Here is a 10719-nt window from a genome sequence, read left to right on the forward strand (position 1 = left end):
AAAAAAAAAAAAAAATCCAAAACAAAACAAAAACACCTACCATTTTTGCAACAAAGCAGATGAATGAAAAAGTCTTTCTCGAAGTCTGCAGAGCAGAAGAAAGCATCAAACAAGGTTCAAGCACACCAAAGTTAAATTTAGCAGAAATCCAGGCACAGACTGCAAAGTATTGTGTGCATCAGGGAAAACTATGCATCCTTCTACCAGACTTTCAGTTCAGTAGTATGTGAAAATAACCTCATCATTTTTAGTAACCTCAGACTGATAATCCAATTGCTAAAAATGAAAAATAATTTTGTCAAATAATATTAAATTCAGGCAACATTTGCTGAGCTTAATAACATTGGAGCACATGGCCACAAATGTAGCAAGACCTAAGATCAATGTTTCAGATTCTTCCAGATTGGTGGGAAACAGACATTAACTCCTCAACAAACATTATAAAAATTGAAATCTCCATTAAAAGCTTGTTTAGTAGTTCAGTTGCATTTTAATACCTTAAAATTCATTACTTAACCCACAGGCTTCATTTCTAGTAATGAAATGGGCACAAACTATTAGGAGGAAAAATTACTTATATAATAGTACTATTTACATTCACAATCAGAGAAGCTTTACTGATCCTGACTAACTCTTGAATGTCATTCAACTAAAATCAGGTTGAATTAAACTTTTGCCATGACTATGCTACATGCACAAATATTTCTAAAATAAATAAATAAATAAATAAATAAATAAATAAATAAATAAATCACAGAACAGAAATATAATGAAAAAAAAAGTAACAAATACACTGAGCCAGCAAAATTTTGAGAACAAAGACAAAAAAGAAAAATATGCCTGCCATCAAATACAAATTAAAAAATTATATTGTAAGAATTAGCCTACATTTTAAATGGCAAAGTAAAGTCAAACTGTCCTTAAAGCTGAAGCATTCTGGGACAATGATCACTGGGCTGTGAAAGGAATTAATGAGCTCTAACAGTACAAGTACTACTGCCCACTGTGTTATAAATGCTTCTTCGGTTTTCTTACCTATAAACAGGAGCTGGAATAAAAACAGCATGGTGTTGAAAGACTAATTGTGAGAGCTTACATCCGCTTCAGAAATTATCGAACACGGTACTAGATTAAAGTATTACAGATAAATGGTTAGACTAAAAGGCCACTTGTCTATGTAGATGACTTTTCACTTCAGGAAATGAGCAAACAAAATGTTTTTCATTCTTTCACAATAGAAAATGTTAAAAATATGAATGTGTGAGCCACGAAACATCAGTGTTCACAACTTAAGACCCTCCAGCATGTAAAACGCTGAACATAGAGGCTAAAGAATCCCATAGAAAATTACACAAAGGAACTTTGCTTCAATCTAAAAAAATATAAATATTTTTGTTTTGGAAGAGCCACTGAAAGATGTCCAGACACCTCAGCCGAAAACAGTGATCCTGCTTAGGATGTCCTGGAAAGTTGTTCTAGTGAGTGAACTATCAAAGAATTTCTAATAGGGTGGTTCCAAATTATCAGATTGCAAACTAGCACAGTTTGAGACACTTCTCCACAAGAAATGGCCTCTAAGATAGCTGAAGTGCAACATCTTACAAGCAAAGGACCATGAAATGAATTTTTCTATATGACTAGGGGCTCTTCTAATACAACTGTAGTATTACATGTCTTCAGAATGGCCGATTGAGATTACTGCTCACACAAATGGAATAATTCTAACCAATTTTACCAGTCAAACTATTTTCCACAGCCACTACTAGTAAAATAACACTGCTTTATGTTAATGAACCTACAAAATTCATTTTTGTCTTTCTTTAAGAGGCTTGATCTTAATTAAGACTTAATCTTCAAAATTAGATGCACACAGGAACACAGGTACACAGGAACTAAAGGCCACAAGTTTCTACCTAAACAAAAATCATTTAACACTACCTTTACTCCTTTACAGTGAAACCTCTGATTCTTGCTTGCAGAAGGATTTTCTGCCACCAGCTTTTGTGCCCCAAGTAATTTTCATCTTTCTCACACACCATTAATAATGCTACTGCTCCAGGTATCACTAAACAATATAATTAATGGAGCCCAAGAACACTGCAACCTAGCCATGTTGCAATGTGATTTGGGTCTATAAAGAACATGCTGAAGGCTTAGGCTGAATTGGCCAGATAATCCCAAATAATAATGCTGTGTAGGTTCAGGGGAAAAAAAAAAAAAAAAAAAAAAAAAAAAAAAAAAAAAAACCAGAAATACACCACCTTCAACATATCCAAGCAATCAGAATATAACTGTATTAAACTGAGAATAATATGCATGTTGTAATGCTGCTTCACTTATTTGTAAATATCAGTTTAAACTGCTTAGCAAAGGAAAAAAGCTTGCAAGATGGACCACAGGGAAAAAAAGACTTTAGATTATTGGCCTAAGTTCAGCAGCAGAGTTAGCAATTTATGGACTTGATTATACCTTCAAAATGAACAATAACCCAGTAACTACTGCAGTAGAAAGGTACTAAATTTTTATGATATGGGGTAATCAGGTTGGCTACCAAAGACATAGGAGACATGCTGCAAAGAAGAAACAATTCACATTAAAATAGTCAAGTAACAAATTCCCTTCTTGAAAAGGATATTTTTCTTTATATGATGTCTTTAGCAGACTGTGGGCTGTTTCTTTAAATGAATGCTTATAACACACTTCATTTTCAGGCACACTTGGTTACAGAAACAGGCATCACAGTGCACATCGTGTTTAGAAATAAATAGAGCTGTCATACTTGGATTCATATTGACATTTACATCAGACTCCTAATCTGTGGAGATTTGACAGATGGGAAAAAGTCAGCCATCCCACATATAAATGACACTTACATATTCATAATCAACATATTTTTGCTTGTTTACTCAGTAAAGCAAAACAAGTTTATTTTTACATCTCCACTATGGCAGTAAATAGTCTGACATTTCAGCATATTTAGAAATAGTAAGCCATTTTATTGCAATTACAATTTCCAGGAAGAAAATAAGAGAAAAAATAGTGGTGCTTTTCAAAAAATATTAAAAAAATTAAAAAAAAAAAAAAAAAGTATTCTTTCTTGTAGAAGATTTTAAAAAAATCATATTCTTTGCTTCATGGTGTAATGGGTACTCACAGACTGTCGAATTAGCAATTTCATGCAAAATCAGTAAACTTTTCCCTTCTATTTAGTGCGTGAATTGTGGAAAAAAAATGAAATAAAAATTAAATACCTATGATAACACAATAAATATTCAAGGAAATGTAGATCTTTAAAATAATGTCTACAGGAGTAACTCAGTTGCAGTTAAAATTAATTAAATAAAATTAAATAAAATTATAAAATAGAGCTCAAATAAAATTCAGTAAAATTCAAAATTTAATAAAAAATTGTACCCAAAATATTTTGGACTCTACTATGTTTTTTTCCAATTTCTTGCTGTTATCTAGAACCCAAAACATGTTTTACACTGTCCTCTCCCAAATGTTTGTGTAATGAGTTGAGCATAGATCTGGGCACAATCCCTGTGTAGTTAGATGCTGGATACATCCATGAGGATTTTTTATGAAGGCCATGAAGGCACATAAGACACATAGGACAAATCTTAGGGCACTGCTAAGGACACTGCATTAACTTTCTAGACACCAATTTAACTTTTTCAGATGCATTTATTATGTGACCAAATATTATTCTGTTCAAATATTTTTGGAAGACTTTGGATACATTATATCTCACCCTGTTTTGAAAAGCCAATGTTTTAAAATGCAAAAAGAAAATTTGTCAGTATACTTAATCCTAATAAAAATAAAACAAGATAATACCAATAATGCAGACAAACCTCAAAACCTCAAGGAAAAGTGACCATGCAGAGGGTGCACTACACCAAATAGAATGTGCATCATATGAATTAATACATATTTCTATATTTTTCCAAAGTTATTCCATATCATAATCTCCTCTATTTAGAGAGCTTTATTTGCTATAAGTTTATGCAAATTTGACCACAACTCAAACTCTATCTTGCTGAAAGAATCTAGATGTTATCACAGTAATAAAAAAGATTCAAACATGATTAGAAGACATTACTACTAATGGACAAACAACATACTTATTATGTAACAATTTTTTTAATTGCTCTAAAAGTAAAATATTATGCAAATAAAATATTTAGAGGTCTTCTAGGACATCTGTAACAGAAAACATTCCCTATGACACTAAATGATACAAACCAACACAAAATGGAACTTTTTAGCAAAGAATATGCAAAAGGGTGAAGGTGGCACTTAAATAAGTGTCTGGCTCTGACAGCTTTGATCAGTTGAATTTTGCAGAAATCGAATGACATTTCCCACCAAAAGGACCAGAGGAAACTACATGGCACATATCAGTTCAAAGATAGTATATCCAATGACAAGAAGACATCTTTGTCATCAGCTCTGTGACTCCTCTGGTAATTTCTCTGTGGTCTTTTCACAATGGAAGATATAACTTTATGTTGATTTGAGGAAGGGAGAAATAGGCTCAGTTGAAAACAGTTTCACTGGTCATTCTTTGCTGTAGTGTACCATATGGATCCGTTCTCAGATGGGTAGAGACACCTTAACAGAATTTACCATTAAAATAATTCGGCAAGGACAAGCTGTACACACCAGGAAGAGTTAACACAAGAGGGAGATCTGCATTCCCTTCTTACCTTAGACTCTGGAGTCCATTTAAAGTGTGCATATCATTGCATCCTGTAGCATACTGGTTTTGATGCCAATAAAGCAGTAACGAAACTACTTCAGAGGAATGCTGCTTTAGCTTTGAAAGATACTACTAAGGCACTATAAAATATCATTAAAACACCCATGAGTACAAAACAAGTGATGTGAAAATTCATTTCAATACCTTCCCATGCATAACATGTTAGTTACTTCAGATTACATTATGCTACAGAGGTTTTTTACAATCTTGCCTTCAGAAAATTTGAGAATATGTATAAAATCCATTATTTATTATACCACATCTTTAGTAATAAATACAGTATATTGCTTTTAACTTCAATTGTGACTAATTCCCAGCTGATTTTATTTCTAACGCATCAGCAAAGTACACAGACTTCTTTGGCACCAATTATTAACTTATAAACTAATTCAGAAGAAACCAATGTAGTATAAAAATTACTTCAGTCCTCTTTTAAGACGAATTAAGATGTAATAAAGAATGAACTTCAAAAACTCATGAGTTTTGTTTCAAATTAATTTCAATTCAATATTAATTTTTTTTTTGCTTATCTGAAAGTGGTATTCTCTAGCCAAGCCTGTCCAGACTTATTCTCTCCCTAGTTACCATTATAAAATAGAATTATAAAATAGACCCTATCTTCTTCTTCTGAGAAATATCAATCTTTCCTACCAAGTATTCACTTGAACCCAAAAACCTATTTTCTTTGTTTTTCAGGAACATACTCAGCTTGCCAAACACCAATTTCCAAGTTTATGTACCTGGAAATACTGCATAATGCATATGTATAATGATTGAAGAAGTGACTAAGTCCCTGTGCACCATATTTAAGGAGATATTGCAGTATGATGATGTTCCCACTTAGTGGAAGAGGGGGAATATAACCCCTTTTTTTAAAAAGCAGGGGGGAAAGGGAAGACCTGGAGATGTACAGGCCAGTCAGTCTCACCTCTGTGCCCAAACAAGATCATGGAGCAGATCCTCTCGGAAACCATGATAAGCCACATGGAAAAAAGGAGGGGATTTGTGGCAGCCAACATGGATTCAATACAGGCAAACCATGCCTGACAAATCTGGTGGCCCTCTGTAATGGGGTTACAGTGGTGGTGAATGAGGGAAAAGACACCTGCCTGAGTTTGTGCAAAGCATTTGATGTTGTCCAACACTAGGCCATTGTCTCTAAAATGGAGATAGATTGATTTGATAGGTGGACTGCTTAATGGATAAGGAAATGGAGGGATGGTTGCACTCAGCTGTAATCAGTGTCCCAACATCCAAGTGGAGATGAGTTACAAGGGGCATTCCTCAAGAGTTGCTGTCGAGGCTGTCACTGTTCAACATTTTCATCCATGACATGGACAGTGGGATTGAGCACACCCTGATCAAGTTGGTCAGAAAGCGAATCATAACCAGGGGTACATCAAAAGAAGTGTGGCCAGCAGGCCAAGGGAGGTGATCCAGCCCCTCCACTCCACCTGGAGTGCTGTGTCCCAGCTCAGGGATCCACAACATAAGCAGGACATGGATCAGTTGGAGTAAGTCCAGAAGAGGGTCATGAACACTATCAAGAGAGCTGGAGCTCCTCTCCTGTGAAGACAGGCTGAGAGACTTGGGGTTGTTCAACCTAGAGAAGAGAAGGCTCTGGAGAGGCCTTGGGGCAGTCTTCCAGTGCCAAAAGGGAGCCTGCAAGAGAATTGGAAAGGGACTTTTTACCAAGGTATGTCTTGATAGGACAAGGGGGAATGGCTTTAAACTGAAGGAGGGTAGGTTTACATAAGATATTAGGAAGAAATCCTTTAGTGTGATTATGATGAGGCACTGGAATGCATTGCCCAGAGAAGTTGTGGATGCCCCATCCCTGGAAGCATTCAAGGCCAAACCAGAGGGGCTTTCAGCAACCTCATCAAGTGGGTGTCCCTCATATGGCAGGGTGATTGGAACCAGATGATCTTTAAGGTCTTTTCCAACACAAGCCATTTTGTGGCAACTTCACTTAGGAGTTCCATGACCTTTACAGTACCACTCAGTGCTAGATTCATCCAGAGTGAAAATCCATTAAAGCTCCCTAACTGAACATTACAGTGGCCAAAAGCTTAAATGAATTTAAAGCAATAGACAAAGTGTAGGAGGAAATGCCTACTAGAGGCCATTAAACAGTCTACACACAACCTCCACAAAAGTTACTAGCACAAGCCAGGGGCCTATGCTAAGAGAGGGACTATCCTCAGCTCCCTAGACTCCACAGAGAACGACTAAACAGACCTTTGATCTGACCTAATATTTGTTCTTAAGTTACTTCTCACTCTCAGATATCCCTCTACACTTATCAAAACACACATCTCATATCTCCAGGACATATAAACAGCTTCATCCTTACTCAGCAAACCTTCCAAATCTTACACTTCAAGAAAAAACATCCATCACACCTTCACTTCTCAGAAGCAGGTCCTGAACTCAGGCTTTGCAGATCCACAACATACTCTATTATTTACAGTCTAGAAGACCCTAAATTATTTCAAAAATAATGCAATAGGACAGTGAGAATTTTTTTTATAGAAAACATTCTATCAATCAACCTGCCTCACTAGTACTTATTCTGCCACTGTCCCCAGTGTAACACAAGACCTGCAGGCACAAGTGAGACCACTTTTACTCTCATGCTCTGGAGTGTCATCAGTGTAATGCTGTCAATACCAAGTCATAAGCCCATTCACAACTGCGTATGAGTAAAAAGAAGTTATTCCAAAGAAGGCTGCTTGTGACTTAAACTGACCAGTTAAAGTTACTTTAAACACCTCCAATCACAAAATAAAAAATTATTTTAATGCCTCCTGGCTTAAGCACAACTTTTCTGATATCAACCAGTTATGACTACAAAATTCCCTACATTTTTATTCCAAATAAATTGTAGAATATAGATCTGGACATTCACTCTCTCAGAGCAAATTACTTACTGTTTGCATTTCTAAGTATTAGCATTTATATGCACCAGTGACGAGACAGAAATAATGAAGTTGTATCTAGACTGTTATCAACACTTGATAGATTATCTGTCTGGCCCTACGTTCCATGTTTTAAGTGCAATTTAAAAATTTAAAAATCAGTATTACAGTACTTTGTAATGTCAGAAGGCAGAACCTTAATTTAACTTTATAATTCTAGACACAATAGCTTTCCCTTGAATATGAAGTGATGTATCACACATTTCAAACTCTGGATTCTATAATCATAGAGCTTTTTGTTACCGTTAAAGCTGCAATTTAGGTTCTGAGGCAGTAAAAGCAGTAGTACAAGGAATACATTAGAAATCGTTTTTAAAATTAGGCTAAGAAAAATCATTGCAGCTGGAATTTAAGTAGAGAAAATTACAGGAAAGTATTCAGAAAACATTTATTACAGAAGCCTAACAACATACATATTTTAATAACATATATATTAACACATATGGATTTTTAATTGCATGGATATTGTGATACTCGACTAGTCATCATCAGTTGGACGGGCACTCATTTCTAATTTTAAAAACATTCCTAGTAAAAAGCCCGTAGTGCCTTTCTTCTATATGTGCCATATTTAATTTGTTTGCATTCTATTGCACCTCAGAATAACAGCAATCAAAATCCTGTGCAAAGCTGGCAGAAAAATTTTACTGCATTAAACTATCACAAAGATCATTATATCTGCCAGCAGGAGAAAAGAACTATTGTTTTCCCCCTTTTCCCCAGGCCACAGAGGTAAACAGCTGCTCTTCTTTCTGTCAGTCAAGCTTCTAGGTTTACCTAACTCCCACTAACTCAGCAAATGGCCAGTTACAACAGTAAAAATACATTTTCATCTAACCAAAATGCTTACTTATGCATAATACTTAATTGCATCAAATGTAAACCCTAAAACAAAATTTACTGAAAAAAATGGTCACTTTGCATGTAATTCCCCACCAGTTCTTTATAAAAATGATAAACCAGCAAATGACATCAGCTTTAGCTGTATCAAGACTCACAAAATGCATCCCCATTGGCCCTGATTTAGTCAACATAGAAGGTTCTAAAAATATTTATCCAAATAACACACATCTCTGAGGTGGATTCAAGCATTTGAAAGTGGTATTAATTTGCCTTTCATGCTGAAATATAGCAAACCCCCCTCATTGTTCTGCTTCATTAGCTTCATTTTATTTATAACCCTGGTGAAAATGTTCATGGATACTTGTGTCACTCGTGGGGATGTTTCATGAGGAAACATATCCATATTGGGTAATTTTGCCACACAGAGGAAATGTTTTTTATTCCTTTAAATTCTTAATAGCAACACACATTATGCCACAAAGTTATTTCTGTCCAAAGCCCATTGACAAAATGCAAGATATGCATCACCTATTATAAACATCCCATATTTGTGTTCCCCTTCACAAATAAGAAGTGCCTAACACCTTTGTTCTGATTAATTCCCAACCTGGTGTATGGGAAGTGGGTACAGGGATACCATTTCACTGCAGAAAAATTAGAACTGCTGATATTGAATGGGCATGAAAACAATCTAGGCTAGACAGCAAAGGCAACAAAGTCCATTATGGAGCTGGCCTTTCTAAATTAGACTGTAGTGAACAAAAACTCTTGTTAATAAAACTACAGCCAACAGCATTACTGTGTACGTTCTGGAAGAAAAAATAATTAGGATTAAGTTTGTGCACAGACTAAGCTTTCCTATTGGTACCTTGAGTAGGTCAAGAAGAAGTACAGACAGGGAGTGTGAGAACTTTGAGATCTTTAATACTTCCACTGCCTGTGCTTGTGATGTACAACATCTATTTCCTGGATAAACAGAGAAGTTAGGTCCCCAGAGCCTGAATCCAGTACCTTTCATAAGCCCTAACTTCATTTTTACAAACTATAAAAGAAAATGTAATTTGCTTTCCAGCTTTACCAGTAATCCATACGTGTTCATATTGCAGACTGCAAAAGCATCTGTGAGATCAATAATAAACATTCTACTCGTCATTTACTCTTCTGCTTTATTTAAAGAGAACATTCTCCAGCATACATGCCACTCTCCAGTTGGAATGATGGAATATGGATAATAGAAATAGAAAAACACATTGCAAACAGCAAAATATATGCTCTTTAACAACAGGCAAGAGACATCTCAAAATCAAGCATTTCTGAATTTCTGCATTTCTGAATTTAAAGAAGAATACAATAGAATATCAACAAGTCTCAGATATTAGGGAATATCAGGTCACATCTGCCAGTGTGTTTCTCATCAACACTCTTCCTAATCAAGAGCCTCATGTACTCAGGTTCCTTCCACCCAGTCACAGGTTAATTATACATTCTAATTTAGTGGAGTAGTTGGATTTTCCTGCTATCTGCCTGCTTCCACTGAGTCAGTAAGACACACTCAGAGAAGCACAGAATAGGTAAGGTTAGAAGGGACCACTGGAGGTCATCTAGTCCAACCACTCTATTCAAGCAGGGTCCCCTAAAGTACAGTATTCAGGATTGTGTCCAGATGGCTTTTGAATATCTCCAGTGAAGGAGAATCCTGAATATCTCCAGCCAGGGACAATCCACAGCCTCTTTGGGCAATTTGTTCCAGTGCTCACCCATGCACATAGGAAAGAACTTCTTCCTCATATTCAGGTGGAACTTCCTGTGAAATCACTCCACTGACATCTGCAACAATAAAGTTTATTACAGCTGACTGACCTAAGTAATTTATTTACAGGAAACTTGAAAACACCAGATGATCACATGCAAGCTTGAATATATTTACTTGAGTTACTGGGGCAGTTACTTCTGTCATTGATATAGTGAAAAGCACCATCCATATTGTTGCAAAAAAAGCACAATTGTTTGCTAAATGTGAAATCCCTCAATCAGGTAAAGGAAACTCAAACCAAGAAGCATTGAAAGCTCCCAGGGTGGCTGCAAGGATTTTTCTCAATAATCATGAATTGCATATTTCAGAAATAGCTA

Source organism: Erithacus rubecula (genome assembly GCF_903797595.1).
Source record: "Erithacus rubecula genome assembly, chromosome: 3".
NCBI classification, from domain to species: Eukaryota; Metazoa; Chordata; class Aves; order Passeriformes; family Muscicapidae; genus Erithacus; species Erithacus rubecula.